The sequence below is a fragment of the Callospermophilus lateralis genome, chromosome 7 (assembly GCF_048772815.1).
Source record: "Callospermophilus lateralis isolate mCalLat2 chromosome 7, mCalLat2.hap1, whole genome shotgun sequence".
Classification (NCBI taxonomy): domain Eukaryota; kingdom Metazoa; phylum Chordata; class Mammalia; order Rodentia; family Sciuridae; genus Callospermophilus; species Callospermophilus lateralis.
In genome coordinates, this window is record NC_135311.1 from 131,987,426 (window position 1) to 132,006,038 (window position 18,613).

The window sequence follows — 18,613 nt, forward strand, 5'->3', positions numbered from 1 at the left end:
CGGGCTCCTGACCACCCTCCACTCCCCGGTGCCCGGCTCAGGTGAACCTGTGGTCCCAGTCCAGGGGCCGGGCATCACGGGTGCTCAGTGCCAGCTGCAGACCAGGGGCGGCCGCTGTGGCACAAGGCAGCCACAGGACAGGCCCCTTGGGGACAGCCGGTGGGGACAGAGATGACACCAGCACCGTGGGGTGCTGATTGTGCCCCAGGTGCCGTTCTAGGGTCTCGGGGATGCGGGAACTTTCCAGACCCGTCTTTGCAGCCATTCCGTGATGAGGAGCCCGCAGGACGCAGAGGGCTCAGCGGTGCCCCGGGAGAAGCCACCGCATGCCGGGGAGCAGCCCAGGCCGCTGCACCCTGCTCAGCATGGCCAGCACCCCATGGGGGCAGGAAACGGGCCCTTGGCGGCTCTGCTAGGGATTCTCGGCTGGTAGATGAGAGGCCGAGGGTCCTCTCCCACCTCGCTTGGCCCCAAAGCGAAGGCTGGGAACGACCAGGCTCTCCTGCCGGCTGAAGCCTGGCGGGGGAGAGGTGGTGAGAGTGGCGGAGAACGGGAGGCCTCACTGGCCTGGGAGGTAGGAGAGGAGGGAGGCCGCCGGCTGGACCCCTGGTGGGCTGGCCCGTGTCCTCAGGATCCCCAGGGGATTTGCTGCCGCCGGCCCGGTCCCCGGCTCTCCTGAATCGCAGGCCCAGACGGCCAGGCTGCGCCCGCTGAGAACGCGAGCCCCGAGATGGCGCGATAGCTGCCGTGTTTTACAAGCTTAAATCCCTGATAAGGGCCGGCCAGTCTCTGGCTCTGGAGAGATAAGGGCTGCTGCCCGCCTCCCGGGGCCCTCGCGAGCACCCACGCCAGGGGAAGTGACGGGGACCAGAGCTGGTTCTGGGAGCACCCCCAGGGCCCTGCCACGGCTGGGCGGGTGCTGCAGGGACCCCACAGGACAGTCCCCTGGGCCCACTCGGCAGGTGACAGGAGGAGAGGGAAATGGCCTCTCAGTGCCCTCCTCAGCTCAGGACGGCTCATCGGGGGCTTTAGGAAGGCTGGGGCGCACCGTGTGCCCGCAGCCAGCCGGCCACCTCCCGTGCACCACACGCACAAGGACACGCTCGTCTCTGAAGGCCCCTGGGCGGGTGGCAGGACCCCATTCCACAGATGAGAGCTAAGGTCGGGGAGGCGAGGAGCGTCTGCTGAAGAGGGGCGTCAGGGACACCCCGGGGCAGAGGGCTGGGTGCAGGCCACGGGGCAGGGAGGGGTGTCCTGGCAGGGGGCGGGCTGGCCGCACGGGGAGCCCTGGGCAGAGCTGAGCCTGCCGCGTGGCCCTGACCTCAGGAGCTCCTGGTCATCCTGCAGGCTCTGCCTGGGGCCTGTGACTTCAGGTCAGGTGGCCTTCAAGGGCAGCTCCTGGACAGTGGACAGCTATGACCAGTGCCCGGGGAACAGGGGGCTCCATCTGGGAAGAGGCCGTGGATGGCCAGCTCTCGGCCTCACTAAGAGAGTGGGGGGACCCGGCTCTGCTTCCACTCGCTCTCCCAAGGCAGCGTCCAAAGTTTTTGCCCCTTTAGAGAGAGACACAGGGACACAGGGACACAGAGACACAGGGACACAGGGACACAGGGACACAGGGACACAGGGACACAGGGACACAGAGACACAGAGACACAGGGACACAGAGACACAGGGACACAGAGACACAGAGACCTGCACAGCAGAGGGACACCCCTGTCTCAGGCTCGGCCACTCTGGCGCCTAGGGCTGGCCTACAGGCGCCCTGCTGGGTGGCCTTGAGCCTGCCCCTGCCCAGCCCTGGGCGAGAGCTTCCTGTTTATGGGGGATGGACCCAGCTGGCCCCCAGGGCCCCGGCTCTGAACTTGGGATTCTCTGCCCGGGTCCTCGCTGGGGGTCTCCTGGGGCAGCGTGGCCTGTCTCTGACTCACAGGGGTCCCCACCCCTGGCTCCTGCAGCAGCAGCTCTGCAGGGCCACACGGTCCAGCACTGTAGACCACGTGGCAGCCACGTGGTCAACCAAAGGGCAGTGGTGAGGGACGAGGCTTGAGGCCAGATGACCCCGATCAAGTCACAGGGACCCTTCTCGGCCTGCATCCTGTAGTAGGTGACTTCACTTCCCTGCGCCTCCCAGCCCCCCGTCCATGGGGACCACTGTGACGTCACCTTCCCTGGGGAACAGAGAGGCTACAGCAGGGAGGGGTGTCCCACGGACGAACCCCCCGTGGGCACTCAGCCGCAGCTGGACCTCGGGCACACCTTCTCCTGCTGTGGCCACCCCTCGCCCAGTGAGGGCCACCATCTTCCCGCCCTCCCTGTGGCCGACAACCTCCGGGAAGCCCCCGACGTCACCGTTATTAATTTCCCTGGGCACTTCCACTTCCTCTCCGCACATCTGTTTTTTTCTAGGGAGGCCGCGTGGAAGTCCCCGTCCCCGCGAGCGCCCGCCTGCTCTGGGTGGTCTAATCAAAGGCCACATTTCCCGGGCACACGCCAGCCCAGGACCGCATCTCAGGGCGACCTGACCAGCCAGCCGCGTCTCCGAGGTGGGGATCTAAATGCGCGGGAGCCTCTCCTGGCTCCAGATCCCCTCGCAGTCGTATTTCACAGCGGGGACCCAACCCGGGGGGCCGTTTTATGGCCAGGTGACCAGAATGGTTCAATGTGACTTTTTTCTTTTTTTGGAAAAAAAAATTATTTTCATGTTTCAGAAAAAGCAGTCGTCCCCTCGCAAGCCACAGCTGGGCCACGGGCTGGGCCACTGTTGGCAAAGCCCCAGAGTCTCACGGAAGGGCCGCCCACCCGGCCTCCTCTTGGTCCCCAGGACCTCTGGGGACACAGGTGAGCTGTGGGCTCCTCTCAGATCTAGGAGGGAGCCCAGATCCCATGTCCTAGGACTGTCATTTTCTTATTCATTCACCAACTCTGAGTGCCACTTAGGGGCAGGATGGGGGTCCCCGGGGGCACGCTGTGGCCTGCCTGGATTCCGTGACGGGTGTCCCCAAGTTCCCGTGTGGAAGCCCCAGCCTGGTGTGATGGCATTTGGTGGGTGGGTGTTGGAGGGCTCCTGAGGTGGTGCAGTGAGTCTGGGACATTAGTGTCCCCCTAAGAACAGGACGGGAGCCCAGAGTGTCCCCTCTTCCCCACCCCCCAGCCAGCAGGCTGCCGGCCAGGAAGAGACCCTCTCGGGGCTGGATCTCTGGCCTCTGTGTGGACTGCCGCCTCCAGGGCCGCGGGCAGGAAGGGCCTGCTGCGTGGCTGCCCTGTCCGCGGGGCTCTCCGTGACCAGAGCACATGGTCCTGGTTCTGCTCTATGAGGACAAGTGACATCAAACCAAGGGTGACAAGGACACGGGGCCATGTGCGTGGAAGGAAGATAGCGAGGCTGAGGGCGAGGACCCCGCCCGGCTGAAGGCTGCCCTCGCCCGCGGAGGAGACGCCTGGAGGACCGTAGGGGTCACCCGCAGGGTCACCCGCAGGCAGTCGGGGGCTGAGGCGGAGGCTGAGGGGGCAGGAGAAGGCGGGGCTCAGGGGTTGCCTGGCACCTGGGCACCAGAGGGACGGAGATGACTGGCGGGCTGCAGGTGAGGCCGAGGGGGACGGGACGCGGGCTGCTGGGTGGACGGCCCTGCTCCCGACCCCGCTGGGCTCTGTGACCTTGAAGCTCTTCCTATGAACAGAGGAGCAGCCACCTGGTGGCACTCAGGTGACAAGGTCCTCACGGTCAGGAAGAGGGAGACCGGCTTGACCCGACCTGGGCTGCCGGGAGGCTGTGACCTCTGACCGGAGTGCCCAGCGACGCCCCAGGAGCCCTGGGTCCATGGCGCCCGCTGCCTGGGGACCCAGGAGGGGCCCACCGCCACCCACTGTGACCCTGGGGGCTGCTGGGTCAAGGGACTGTGTCCTCCTTGGAGGCAGCAGCCTCAAGCCCCGAGGCCTGGCCCTGGCCGTCTTCCAGGCCCAGATGGGCGGTGGGTGCCCCTCGCGGTGCCCATCTGCAGGCGCCCCTGCACCCTTCGGTCAGGATGAGCCAGGGTCGGGGACCAGCCCCGGCTCTGGAGTCACATGGGCCAGGTTCTGAGCCCACCCCACAGCCCAGGGCTCTCTCAGCTCTCTGCAGCCTTGTCCTGAACGTCCCCAGCGAGCACCGATGACAGCGGCAACCGACTTCACCAGCACCAAGTACTGTAGCGCCAGGTCTCACCTGCGGCCGTCCCCTGCGTCCACTTACTGGTCCCCAGACACCCCAGGACGCGTCCCCGTGGGACGCTGGCCCAAGGAGCACCAGCCCCGGGGACGCGAACCCCTGGTCTCCATGAAGCTCTTTTGTCCCCTCCCATCTCCCAGGGCAGCTGGCGGCAGCTGGTCCCAGGGAGGGAGGGTGCGTCCACGTGTGTCGGCTTCAGGGAACTCACGGGGGGCAGCTGGTCCTCCTGCCTGTGGGCAGGACACCTCCAGAGCTCGGCACCGGGATCGCAGCAGAGCACCCTCCCTGCAGAGACGGACGCTGTGGGCGCGACAGCCCGTCCCCGGGGTGCAGCCCAGGGACGGTGGGAGCCCGGACGCGCGCCTCATTTGAATCTCAGTCGAGGAAAATGATTAAAGGTTTGGGGGATTAACTGACGAGGAAGATTAAGGAGCTAAATCTGTGCAGCTGGGCTTATCCGTGACCGAGACTGGGGACCTCGGGGACGTTTCCGAGTATCTGAAGAGGTGGACAGCCTGGGGGGGTGGCCTGGCCCAGCAGCAGGGGGCGGAAAAAGGGGAGGGGGACCCAAAATGACGATGACGATGAGCTGGACCCTCGGTGTCCCTGAGGCAGGGCTGACACTCTGCTCCTTCTGCGAGGCCCGAGGCCGGGACACTTCCTGGACTCTAGCAGGGGAGCGGGCTGTCTGGTGGCGCCTCGGGACAGCGCTGCCTCCGTTTCTGAAATCCAGGAGGCAGCGGTTGAATGTGACCATTTGTTCACGGCTCGGTCCCTCTAATGACTCCTCACCTGCTGACGACAGGTGACCCCGTGACCTGACGGCTGCCCTCGGGCGGGGAGGGCACGGGAGGGGCTCGCAGATGGGGGAGGCCGAGGTGGAGGCGCCCACCCCAGGGGTCACGCCAAGGGGAGGGCCAGGCCGCAGGGGCCGCTGGGGAGAAGGAGGGGACGCTGGGCTGCCTTGCACACAGTGGGCTCCCTGTGATGGCCACTGTCCACTCGCACACAGGAGGTGGCCAGCTCGTCCTCTGCATTTTACAGACATCAGCTCCGGAGGCCCCAGGAGCTGGGGAGGCCCACGGGCTTCGCCGTCCTTCACAGATAAGGCCATGCTGTTGACCTGGGGTGACCAACTCATCCGCCAGCACAGGCTGTGACAGGCGGCCGTGGGTCTGAACTCGGGAGGGCAGCCATCTGGCTGGAAGTCGAGTCCTGCCCGGGTTCCGTTTCGGTGGCTGTCAATGGGAAACGCCCCGCTCAACGCCAAGGACCGGCTGAGGTGGCCGCGCAGGGACTGGCCGCAGCCCTCCCACGTCGCTGGGCCTGTGGTCAAGGCTCCGCACAGTGGGTGATCCTGGCCCCCTCCCTCTCTCCTCCCCGTCCAGCTCGCACCCTGCAACACCCCCCAAGTTCTCCGCGTCCTCCTACGTCAAGGTCACTGCCCACGCTGCCCGAAATCCACGCACTGTTTCGGCACTGGCTCAGGAGCTTGAAAAGCAATGGAAACTTGTCCCTCTGCGGCCACCGCCTTCTTGTCCCAGCAGCCTGAGGCTCCCGGGAGGTCATCAGAGGGCTTCCCGACCTTTCCAAGTCCTGTCTCCTGGGAGAACGCCTGGTCCCAGGGCCTCGCTGTCCGGCCCGGCTGGTCAGACCCACCGTCTTCCCCCGAGAGCTCGGGTCATGGCATTCGGAAGACACGGGCGCAGCGACGCGGCCGCCCAGAGTGGCCCTCACCCCCATCCGACCTCCAAATGCACCACCCAGGGGCCCTGCCCAGGGTCACGCTCTGAGGGACGCGTCCTTGCAGGAACGGAGCGAGAGGTGGACACTCTCCAATCCCAGCACCACAGGAGCGCCTGTGAGGGCAGCACCCGCGTGGGCAGGAGGTGGGGTCGGGACCGTGGCCAGCTGGGACAACCACCAAGGACAGCCTGCCGCCCAGCAACGGCCAGGGTTTGTGTTTTGTGCAGCTGAACCCAGATCCACCCCTGGGCACCCTGGGCTGGGCACATGCACAGGGCTCCAGGTGGACTTCACTGGGTAGGGACAGAGCTTCAAGCCCGGGGCCTCCCCCTGTGACCAGCGTCCTTTGGAAGTGTCCACAGGTGGGTGATTTCCGGCTCTGGATCCTCCAGGCCACCAGAGGATGTGATACTAAAGTCACGTGGCAGCAGAGACGTGGCTGTGGCGACCCTGAGCTGGGCACAGCTCTCTGCCTCCCTGTCTGCTGGGGGAGTGGACAGTGCCGGCTCCTCCCGCACCAGAGCGACCGAGGGCAGCACCCGCCGTCAGATCAGATCGTCACCATCGGCAATGTCACACCTGCCCTGTGGTCACTGCTGGTGGCCGGGAAGTCCCAGAGGAGCCCCCAAGGCCCCTCGGTTGCTGGGGCCGACTTTTCTCCATGTCCGTGGTCAGCGATGACCGAGCCTGGTTTCCTTGGGGAGTCGCCCGGCATCCAGAGCCCTCTGCTGGGACCCAGAACCCCCAGCTCAGCGAGGGAGGGACGCAGACGCTGCAGACCCTCCCACCTGGCACAGAGGGCTGGGGACGGCCGAGGGGACAAGGGGACCCTTACACATCAGTCACACGTCAACTCCCCACGCGGGAAAGGAAGGATCTCTCTTTGGAAAACGGGTCCCAAGGACTGTCCACCCTGTGTGGGGGTGTCCTGCAGTGGCCCTGTCCTGTCCAAGTGCTGGGGGTGGGCAGAGTCTTCAGATGTGGCTCTGAGGCTCCGGGGGGAACCGGCCACCCCCTGTGCATCTCGCAGGAGCCTAGCAGAGGCCAGACCCGAGTCCAGGTGAAGGCTGCGTCCAAGGTGTCCCCAGGTGGCGCTGGGGACATCCCCCACCTCCCTGCCACAGCTCCTGTCCACCTGAGGCAGCTCGCCTCGGTGACGCTACCCTGAACACCCAGCCTGTCCTCGTCCTCAGGAGGACCTGGCCACCTGTGAAGGTGCTCAGCATGGCTACAGGGTCCAGGAATCACCGCAGGTCCCTCCTGGACCCCACGGGGGCGCAGGACCAGCTCTCTGGTGACCTCAGGGCACCAGGGCTGTTGAGATTTAGCAGCCATCGCTGCCAGTAAGCGGCAGTTACTGACTGTGGTGTGTGTTCGCGGCAGGGACGCTTGGAAAGCAGACACACGAAACCCCAGAGCCACCAGGGCTGAGCTTCCTGGAGCACCGTGTGCAGAAGGCGACATCTTCATATTCAGATAGACCAGACCTGACACAGCGGAACACTACGCAGCAGAGAAAAGGGACCAACCACACAGCGAATCCGAAAGCCATCATGTTAGATGACCGTGTGTGGGACCTGACTCAGAAATGGTCACTGCCCCCGGGAGCATCCAACCCCACTGCTCAGGCAGAAGGCAGGTCCCCACGGACCTGTCTTTCCCCTCACCGCCCTGTCTTGCCCTGCTGTGACGCCTGTGGTGACACCCTGCGGTGACACCCTGCGGTGACACCCTCCAATGAAGGCAAGGGATCCCCAAGGGTAGCCTCTAGCCCGGCCGGCACCTGCTGAGTGCTGGGGTCTTGCGACAGCTGGGTGGACGCAGATCCGTTTGACAACGGGGCCTGTGTCCCAAGCCACTGTCTGTCACCCTTTGCTGTGTCTCTCTGTCCCCTGAGCTCCTCTGGGCTCCACCTCCTGCAGAGGAGGCCACTCCTCACCACCTCTGTGGTCCCCACTCAGGCGGGTTCCAGCCACCTCTGGGTGGGCGTCCAGCTCCCAGACTTGGGGCCAAACAGAACCTCCCCTCAGGCCCCTGGGGCCCCCGTGACCTGGAAAGAACAGGGACCTGGGGAGCGCCCAGCCCCGGGCTCAGGAGAGACTCCCCGGCTCCGAGGCTGCTCCAGAGCCACAGCAGGTGGCCTGCAGCACCGTGTCCCTGCCCCTGCTGGCCCAGAGCCTCCTGTGACTTAAGGGTGGCCTCGCCGCCAGGCACCGTGGCTGCAGATCCCAGCTGCACCACCTACCACCTGGGCGGCCGCGGGCACAGCCTCCCCCGCCGTGGCCTCCCCCGCCGTGGCCTCCCCTGCCGTGGCCTCCCCTGCTGTGGCCGGCAGCAGCAGCTTCTCTGACGTGGAAGATGCACGTGAGGACGGGGTCGGCACCTGACGCCTGCTACGTTGGCTCTGATGGTGACAGTTCCTGCTCCTCTGTCCACGTGAGGGAAACCGAGGAAGAGCCGGGTGACAGAAAAGGAGGGTCAGGGCCTCCTGGCGGACCAAGCATGGTGACATATCTGGGGTCCAGAGGTCCAGCTCTGGGCCCATCTATCTGTCCTCAGTGCCCATTGTCCACCCAGGATGGCCAGGGAGCAGTGCGTCAGGCCTGTACTGCTGAGAAGCTGGGACCCTGGGCCGAGTGACACGGTGCCACCACGTGACTCCTATTCACGCGCAGCCCTGTGGTCCTGACGCGGCTGGAGCCAGCCGAAGGAGCCTCCATAGATCACCCTGCGGCCATCCTGGGCAGTTTACAACAAGGAGAGGTGACTTAATGGCCGTGTTTAAGGTTATTATATGAAAGTTAACGGCCCGAGGCTCCCGAGGCAGCTGGCAGAGTGGCCTGGCGGGGACTCTGGCAGCACGGAGCCCACCCTCCAGTCCAGGGCCTCAACGGGTGGCCCCCGCTCTGCCCGCCAGCAGGTGGAAGGGACGGGTACCCAGGGCTCATGCAGCCCCGGGAGGCGTGAGGACCACCAGCACCAGGGTTCAAGGGGTCAGGACGCGTGGACAGGGGTGTGGCGGGCTCCACGCAGGGAGAGGAGGGGCCTCTGGGGTCCAGCCTGGGATCTAAGGAGGGCCGCCCACATCTCAGGTGGCCCTGCCCCAGAACTCGCCGTGAGGGGGAGAGAGGTGGGGCCTGTGAATCAGGAGCAGGGGACCAGGTGACAGTCCAGGCACACAGAAAGGAAGGCCCTGTCCCCCTAAGGGAGTGGGAGCGGGGCCACCCTGGGCCTCTCTGCGGCTCAGCGCCTTCCCGACCCTTGCCCAGGGCCGCCCCCCCAGCTCCCCCCCAGTGGCCGGTGCACGGAGAGCCATGGCTCCCGGGTCCCGCGCACGGCTCCTGCCCTGCCCCCCGAGTGGCCCCGGGACACTGATTGGCTACGACGTCCACTCCGCAGGTTTACAGCAAGATGTGGACGAGGGGCCAGGCCCCGGCTTCTCTCCCTCCCATTGAGCCACCTCCGCCCCGCATGGTCCCTCGGGCCAGTGCCACCGCCTCGCTGAGGCCCCTGGCCAGCCCTGGCTCCTCTCGGCCCTCGGCCATCTGTCCCCAGTGTCACTGAGCTGCACCCAGGACAACATCCACTCAGTGAGCACTCGGAGTGCCGCGGCAGGCTCGGCGGGGGAGGGAGCTGCCGGCCTCCGCTTCCTGGCCAGGGTGGACGGACCGGCTGCCGTCCAGGCTTCCTTCCACCTGCAGAAGTCCCCAGGGGCAGGCCTGAGCCGTGGCAGCATGCCCAGGGAGCAGACGTGGGCCACGTCCAGCTCATCGCCCCTCTCCCTCCACGCCGGGCGCCTGATCGACACGGGCTGTCACTCGGAAAGACAAGCATGTGCCCAGTGAGCCCCACCCCGGGCCAGCCGTCATGGCTCCTGGTGGCGCCCCCGGGCAGCTACGGTCAGCATCATCTAGAGAAGCCAGGCTCAGACTCCCCGGGGGTGAGTGGCCAAGGCCTCCTGTGCTGGGCCAAGTGCTAGGACCCCAGGCCGGGGCACAGGACCCCCCGCCCACCCCACCCTTCTCTGGGCCACGTCACCGTGGAGGACAGATTGGGGGAGTGGCCAGGAGGAGAGACGGAGGGCCCTACGCAGTGATGAAGGGGACACGGACCGAGGACAAGCCTGTGGGGCTCTGCAGTGACCTGGGTCGTGTCCCCTGAACGCCCGGGTTGAAGCTCTCGGGTCCTCAGACGGGGGCTGCGCCTGGGGTTTAAAGTGTGACCAAGTCAGAGCGAGGCCCCTCGGGCTGCCCTCGTCCAGTCTGATGGGGGTCCTCATAAATAGAGAAAATCGACCCCCAAAAAGACACCAGGGAGACCCGTGCGCAGAGCAAGGACCAGGTGAGGACTCCGCATGAAAGTGGCCACCTGCAAGCCCAGGCGAAGGCCACGGAGGACCAGTGCTTTATCCTGGACTCAGGTTCCGAGCTGGGAGAAGGTGAGCCTCTGTGGTTGGAGTCCCCTGCTTACGGCACTCTGTTCTGGCAGCCCCCCCACCGGAAACCCGTACAGACTACAAGTCCTACTACAAGCAGCACCCCTAAAATACAAAAGGGCCCTAGAAATCAGTAAGAAAACAACTAAAAAGGTAACATTTAAAGTGGGAAAAGAATTGAAAGATATTCACCAAAAAGAAATACAAATGGCTCGATGCAGAGCAACAGATGCTCAACCTCGTGTGCGGGATTAAAGCGGGACTGGATGCCGGGATTAAAGCGGGACTGGATGCCCTCTTTCCCTTAGCAGATGGGTAGTTTCCAAGGCTGGCTGTGGGCTGACTCTGTGTTTAGCAAGTCCGTGGGACAATAGGGAGGGGCTCCGCAGAGCTGCTGGAGGGTATCATGTCGGGTATCACGCATGGAAGGCAACGTCCGATTGAAGGAAAGAAGGAAGAAAGGGAAGGAAGGAAGAGAAGGGAAGAAAGGAAGACCAGAGTAGAAGGAAGAGCAGAAAAAAAGGAAGGAAGAGGGAAGGAAGGAAAGGAGTTTGTGCTCTGGAGTCAGTGTTAGTTTTCCACTACTATAAGAAAATACCTGAGATAGTCACATTAAAAAGAAGAAAGGTTTATTTGGGCTCCATATTCGGTTGGCTCTGTTGCTTGGGGGCCTGTGGCAAGCTCCCACGTCAAGGTGGGAACATGCGGCAGAAGCAGCCCTCACCTCACAACCAGAAGCAAAGGAGGGGGAAGAGGAAGAAGCTGGGGTTGTAAAATCCCATTCAAGGTCATGCCTGAAGGTGCCCCAAGGCCTTCCCTAGGCTCCGCCTCTTAAAGGTGCCTCCACCTCCCAGCAGCACCACAGACTGGGGCCAGGACCAAGCCTCCAACACACAGGTCCCCGGGCACTGATTCGAACGACAGCCGTCCGTCAACCCGGCTTCACGTTAAAACCTTGGGCAGGAACTTGCTTTGTCTGTCTCAGTCTCCTCATCTGCAAAGGGCACAGTGAGGAGCCGCAGGGCACAGGGTCCTTCCCGGGGCGCGCTGTCATCGTCACAGCCATTGCCACCCTCCCCCGGGGCCAACCATCCCGCGGCCTCCCGGTGGTGGGTCCTGTGCTTCTCCTAGGACCTTGGCTGTTTTCAGTGACTGACAGGTCGGGGCTCCACTGGGTCTGGGTGGACGCTGCTTTCCCACGTGGCTCTCTCTCCAGGACTTGGACTGTCACCCGAGGCCCGAGTGGCCCTGGCAGTCAGAGCTCTGGACCTCACCGCCCGGGAGAGACACCAGTGCAGGCTTCTGTCCCCAGTTACCCGCCAGAAGGGGCCTGGGCGGGGGAGGGCGCTTCCCCACCGCCAAAGCGGCTGCACCTGGGGCCGCAGGAAGCTGCCCAAATGCAGGCCCCGGGGGACGGGGGGGGGACAGCGTGGCCGTGGCCGTGGCTCCTCTGCAGCTGGGGAGGCCGAGGCCGGCAGCCTGCAAGGCGCCTGCGCTCTGCCCGGCTGAGTGACCACGCCCACTCCTGGGTCCACGGCCTGTCACCCAGGGCCGCGGGGACTAACCATCCTCTCCACGTCCAGCTCCTGCTTGGCCGACCTCCATTGCCTGTCTGCCCCTGGGCCTCCTCCAGGTGACGCCACCACGGACCTCCGGGGCCTGCGCAGAACACGGTCCTGGCTCCCAAGGCTGGGACTCGCCTGGGCCTCGGCCCCCTACCCTCGGGGCCTCCCTTCTGCCCAGGGTCCCAGGATGGCGCCCTCCTTTGCCCAAGTCTGTAGGGTGCGGTTTCCTGGGCTCAGCTCCCCAGAAGGGGATGGGCTAGACCGTCGTGAGCACCGCCTGCACGCCAGCCGAGCCCCCTAAGGTGGGCACTAAGAGGATCCTCCTTTGCAATTAGAAAACTGAGGCTCAGAGAGGTTCAGTGAACGTGCTCAGGGTCACACAGCACAGAGAGGGGAAGCGGGGATTTAAATCCAGGTCGGCTTCATCTGTTTGATTCTGAAGCCTCTGGGCCTTGGTCCGCCCTTCGCCCTGCACAGTAAATGCTTAATAAACACTCGGCCTCTCGGTGCTGCCCCGGGGGGCCCTCAGCGTGGGCCGGGAGCACATGTGTCTGGCATCTGCTTTCCTTTCAAACTGGTTTTTAACCCTGTTTTTCAGTTTTTCTTTCCTTGAGAAACTCTGGCAGCCTTTCAGCCAGGGGACCACTGAGGCCACAGACTCGTTTGTTCTCCTGTCACCGGGGCCTTTGGAGCGAGCGCCTACTGGGGGCATGAGCAGCTGTCCCGGCCTCTGTCTGAGGAGCCCCAGGAAGTGGATCAGAGGAGACAAACAGGCGGCGGTGGCCTGGGACAGTGCTGGGAGCCGAGCAAGGACCCACAGGCCCAGAGTGGCTTCCTGCACCTGCGGCTCAGGGTGATAAGGATGCATAAAGGAGCGCCTGCTGTATACGGCAGCCATCCACCCGCCAACGCTGATGCCCACAGCACGGGAGCCGCTGTGGGTGGAGAAAGGGGTGGGAGTGCTCACGGGGAGGCCAGGGTGGGGGGGGGTGTTTCTTTCTCACTGACCCTGGAGACCAGCAGCTGGCTGAGCTCAGGTGCAGGCCCAGGAGGCCACCCCCAGCCCCCAGGTCCCCACCAGCCCCTGCAGGGCCAGAGCCTGAGGCTCTATGGCTGGGCCCTGTGCCCGCAGCCAAGCCACCTCCTGTCAGCCAGCCCCGCCCGGCCCACCCTGGGACCACGGCACCCTGGGGCCCTGGGACCCGCGTCTGTCCTGCGACCCCAGCGTGGGCAGCCTGGTGACGAGCCCCTGGCTCCCCTGGGCACCCGGCGCTCAGGCCAGGATTCCTGAGCACCGCAGGACGCTGAGGTTCAGAACGGGCATCCCCCTGCAGCGCCCGCCCGTTAGCTGAGCCACAGAAGCGGCAGAGACACCGGAATGAGCACCGGGGGCCGGGCGCCGTGGCACCTCGGGGGGCGGCAGGCAGGGCCCCAGTTCACCCCTGGAGGACCCACCAGCAGATGGGGACCCCGCTGGGCCTCAAGCCAAACATCTGCCCCTGCCTAGGACAGCAATCGCCCCCAAACCCAAGCTCGGCCTCCCCCTGCAGCGCCCGCTCTCCTGGCCTCCCTGCAGACGCCTCCTCCTGGACCAGGGCCTCAGGTGCGCAGCAGGCTCCAGGGCTGGGCCCAAGAGACCCTCGGCACAGCAGAACGGCCGTGCGGCTCCGTGGAACCCGTACGGCAGCAGGTGGGCAGCGAGGCCAAGGACCAGCGCAGGGACCTCAACCCCGGCCCAGGGCTCAGGGACGCCTGGGAGGAGGTGTTGCCAAGCAGAGCCCCAAAGGGGAGTACCCCCAGCTCTGGGGTCGCCCACCCGCAGCCTCCCAGACACCCACATTCCTGGGTGTCCCCCCGCTGCCGCTCCCTCCACCTCTTGGCACTAGGTAGCCTTCAGGGTCCCCTTCTCCGAAAGCCCTCCCCTGACGGCACAGCCCTGCTGGCTTCCCACTGTCTCCCACCCTACTCTAGCACTCTGCTGGAAGAACGTGGAGCTCAGAGAGGGTAAGTGACTTGCCCGGGGTCCCACAGCAAATGGCACCAAGGGGATCTGAACAGAAGCCCCAGGGCCCTGCAAAAGGCAGAGAGGAGGGTCCTGGAGGCACGGGCGGGGGGCCGCAGGCATGACCCCTGAGCAGGGGCAGGCAGGGAAGGCTCCCGGGACACGGCTCCCACACTACCCTGGAGCAGCTCAGCAGCCATCTGGGCCTGGGTGGGTGGGCAGCACCGGCTCAAATGCCCTGTCAGGAGGCCATTAACAAGCCGTCCACCCAATTAGGGGCCAGTAATTAAAACCCGTCCTCCCTCCTGCCGCGCAGCATTAGAGCACAACACTTCATCACCGGCCTCTCACCTCCTCATCTGCATAAACGGGAGAAACACTTCGCCGCGGCACCACTAATTGATGCCCGGGTGCGCGTGGCTCAGCGGCCTGCTGGCAGCCCCCACCGCAGCTCAGGGCGCGTCCTGCCCACGACATGGTCAGGGCTGCCCAGGCGGGCGGCTCCGGGCGGGCTCAGGGATGCCGGGGTTGGTCGGCAGCGCCATCGGAGGGGAGGCTCCAGGCCGCGGCGGGAAAGACCCCAGTGTGACGGGGAGACCGGGTCCCCCGGTGTCGCCCAGGCTGAGGGACCTGCCCTGGGGGCCAGCTGGTCCCGTGGGGAGAGCCGGCCCCTGCTCTGAGCATGGGCCACCCGGACGGAGGAGGAGGCCTGGGGGCCGGGCGGGGAGGACCCTGACCCCGAGGACCGTGAGCACTGGGAGGCTAAGGGACCCATCGCGGGACCCTGGGACAGTGGCTTGGCCCCTCTCAGAGCCACTACACACCCACAGAGCAGGCCCTTAACTTCTGCCAGCGCCCACAGAGGGGAAGGGGGCAGGGCTCCCCCGTGACCCAGGCCTGGGGAGCCCCGGGTGGCGCTGAGCGGGGCAGAGGGGAGACACCCCTGCCCAGGCCCTGCCCAGACCCCTGCCCAGCCATGGGTGAGGCCTGGAGCTGCCCCCAGCCGAGGTCCTGGGGACCCAAGGACACAGAGGACCAGCTGGTGACTGGGTCCTGCTCATGTTGGGGACAACAGGCAGCACCTGTGGCCCCCAGGGCTGCAGGAGCAGAGCGCAGGCGGGGGCTGGGCGAGGCGGCCGGGGCTGTTCCGAGCCTGGAGCGACCCTGGATTTTCTTTATGGAATCTGCCGACCCGGCTTTTCCCAGGGCACCGCAGCCGGCCCACCCTCTGTGTCCTCACCACAGGGCCTTCAGGGGTAGGCAAGAGCAGCCCGGGCTGGGGCTGGCCACGGGACCAGGGCCTGGTTTTCTGGAAAAAGGAAAAAAATCAAAAAAAAGCCCTTGGCTTGGAGCCAAGTGAATCTGCATTGGAGCCTCAGCTCTGCCTGCCCCCTTGCTGTGCATCCTTCAGCACGCCACTTGCCCTCTCTGAATTTGTCTCATCTGCAGAGAGGAGAGGAGAGGAGAGGCACCAGGAGCAGGAACCGTGTGGCCTGGGGTCCGTCCTCTGCCGGCCACCTCCTCAAGGTCCATGGTTCTGTCCCAAACGTCGGCCCATCGAGTCCGAATGGCCTCCTGGTGGTGGACATGGCCGAGGGGAGCCTTGGGCCAGATGCGCCAGGCCAGCCTCCGCGGCCATGACAGTCTCAATGACTCCTTGGCAGAGGGCGGGGCTGCCCTGACCTTGAACCCTGGCAGCTGCTCCTTCAGGTCAAAACATCCCTCCCCCGCCAACAGTCGCTTGGGTACTGTTACGTCCCCGTCCCCGTCCCCGTCCCCCTGTGTTCTGAGCAAGGCCAGAGCTAGGACATGCGGCCTCCGGGGCAGTGGCCGCCCACACAGCGGGGAAACCGCAGGGAGCAGAGCAGACGCCAGGGCTGAGGTCCACTCTGAACGCCGGAGCAGACCGCCCAGGTCCGTCTGTGGAACGGGGGAGACGATGGCATCTCTCCCAGGTGGCCGTGGAGGGGGGCGAGGCCGGAGTGTGCAGGCCAAGGGCCGTGCCGTGGGTAAGAGCCCCAGAACCACGGTGCGTTCTGGGGGGCCAGATGGCCAGGGAAAGAGGTCGGTGACCCAGGGACCCGGCTGATGGAGCACGGGCAGGGCGGCCCAGGCGCTGAGGAGGGGACAGAGGACGGGGCAGCATGGGGGTCTCCAGCTGCTTCCCACCTAAATGGCGCCCCAGCAGGGAGGCCGCAGCCCGGGAGGGCCCTGAGGGGGCCGAGGGGAGGAAACTCCAAGTTCAAAGGCCCAGGGCTGGGCAGCGCCTGGCAGGAGGAGGGCCAGGGGACCCGGTGGCTGGAGCAGGCAGAGGGTGGGGGAGCCGGGACGGGGAGGCCGGCGAGGGGTGATGTCAAGTGCAAGGCCAGCCCACGATGAGGGGCGGGGGGCGGGGGGCGGGGGGCGAGGGGCGGGGGGTAAGGGGCGAGGCTGGGAAGCTCCTGCTCTGATGCACATGGTGATAACAGGTCTCTGGGCACCGCGAGGAGCCCACACAGAGACCAGCTGGGAGCAGCCGCAGCACAGGCAGATGGTGGCCTGGGCCGGGTGACGGTGACAAGAGAGAAGCAGCCAGAATGAGCTTAGGGGAAGAGCGGCCGTGGGGCTGAGGGGAAGGAGCAACCCGTCCTTGGCTGAGCGCCATCAGCTGGCTGTGTGACCTTGAGCACTCCCCGGCCCTCTCTGAGCCACACCTTCCTCATCTCCGAAGCCAGGCAGTGCCATCTGGCCGCGCAGGGCTTGCTGTGAGGATGGATTCAGGTAAAACCAGGGACAGGAGACAGGAGAGGTGTGGACAGAGGGCACAGAGGAGGGCAGGGGGCGGGGGGGGGGTGGCCTGCTGCTGCTCCCCTGGGACCCTCCCAATTCCAGTTTCCTCACCCATCAGACAAGGTCAAAGGGTGACCCAGCCCAAGGGCGCGGGTGGGGGCAGCCCTGTCCTCTCAGGCTCCTGGAGGACTGCAGAAAGGGCAGGGGCTGGGGCCGCCTCCCCAGAGCCAGTGACTCAGCCAGTTACCTGCCGAGTCAAGGGCATGGCCGCGGCCAGCCGCCCTCTCCATCCCGGGGGGCGGGGCTGGGCTCAGGGTGACTGGAGCCTGTTTCCTGCCAGATACCAGGACTTGGTCCTCCCATGCAGTCTGTAAGACATCAACTGGCGGCGGGTGGGGCGGAGGCATTTCAATCCATCCATCCTCTGTCTGGTTCCTTACCAGGGGACACTATTTCCCATCACACCCTTGACTAACAGGATCAGAGAGGGCAGGAGATCTGCCCAAGGTCACACAGCAGAGGCAGGGTCAGTGCCAAGTCCACTGCCCTGGCAGAAGCCACATATTTCTTCCCTAAAACACCAAGCTGGCTTCTGTCCCTGTCCTCCCGGGAGCGCTTGGGCGAGGGGTAGGACGGAGCCTGTAAGCTGGCGTTGGAAGGCTGAATGAAGGCACCAGGGAGGCCCTGGGGTCTGGGCTCGGGCCCTGACAGTGTCACTGCAGGGGACGAGACGGCTTCCCCGGGCTCACCTGCCTGGCACCAGCGGCCGGCTGCCCCGGGAAGCGCCCTGAGCACCCTGGTCCCTCCCCAGGGCCCCCCGCCCCGTCACATCAGTCAGTGCCAACGTTGCTGCCCGCTGCTGGCTGAGTGGGCTCCCGTCCCAGGGGAGAGAAGGTCACCCCCAGGCCTGTCCCGCCGCCATCCGCCCCGCTGTCCCGGGGCCTGTGCCAACTGGGGCACAGCGTCTGAGCCACACGGGAGTAGGGGGGCGGGGCTCGGTGGCGCCTGGGGACACTGGATTTCACTGCGGGTTTTCAGATGGTTGGTTCCGCCGCTGACTTTGTCCGCCTTCGTGGGCCGTAAAGATCCCCGAGGCCGACCGAGTGTGAACGGAGGAAATCGGTGGCAGACAGGGTAATGGGTGGCTTTCGGGTGCCCCCCGGGGTCAGGGAACAAAGGCCAGGAGTGGCCGTCTTGCCCCAGCAGCGGCTCCAGCCATAGCGTTCCTCAAAAAGAAAGGGCACGAATCCCCCCGTTTCCCTCCGATCCCGTCCCCTGCGCGGGCGGCTGGCGGGATAATCGCGGTGGCATTAGAGGCCGTCATGTCTGAGTGGTGCCATTTTCTCTTTGTGACTCCCTAAATGCTCCAAATTATCTCCGGCTTTGGGTATTACTTTTGGAATCGAAAAAGAAAGTTATTTTTTAAAGTCAGATAATCCGAGGCGGCGGGAGGGGAGCCCGGGGCTCTCGGGACACCCAGGGAATGACCGGCCGCGGGTCCCCGTCTCACCTGCAGCCCACGGGCGCGCAGAGGGGAAACCGAGGCACAGAGACGGTGACTGTGCCACTCACCGCTACCCAGAAGGGGTCGGCAGGAAGGCGTCTGCCCCGGGCCTGGCGCCACCTCCCTCTGTCCCAGGGGCCCTGCTGGCCGGGGCTGTGAGGTCCCTGGCCCCACGGAGGAGGGGGCGCCCGTGAGGGTCCTGGCCGCCCGGAGCCCTCAGGACAGGTCAACAGGCGTCCTGTGGTGTCTTCAGGGATGGGGACAGGACCTGGCTGTTTCTAGAAGGTTCCAGACCCAGGTAAAGTGTGGCCAGGGCTGGGCAGAGGCAGGAAAGTGGGACAGCTTCCCTTGGGGACGGGTGGGGACAGGACAGCGCACACTGAGC

General features: G+C 65.5%; 2 long non-coding RNA genes across 2 annotated transcripts in view; both read left to right on the forward strand.

Annotated features, from left to right (window-relative positions):
* The first annotated feature begins 16,583 nt into the window (after positions 1 to 16,583).
* LOC143404991 (uncharacterized) overlaps positions 16,584 to 18,613 on the forward strand; it is a 5,793-nt gene continuing 3,763 nt past the window's right edge. Inside the window, exon 1 of the long non-coding RNA XR_013155532.1 lies at positions 16,584 to 16,715. This is a non-coding gene — a long non-coding RNA (uncharacterized LOC143404991). The remainder of the gene's footprint in view (positions 16,716 to 18,613) is intronic.
* Positions 16,915 to 18,613, forward strand: part of LOC143404992 (uncharacterized) — a 2,596-nt gene continuing 897 nt past the window's right edge. The window contains exon 1 of the long non-coding RNA XR_013155531.1: positions 16,915 to 18,526. This is a non-coding gene — a long non-coding RNA (uncharacterized LOC143404992). The remainder of the gene's footprint in view (positions 18,527 to 18,613) is intronic.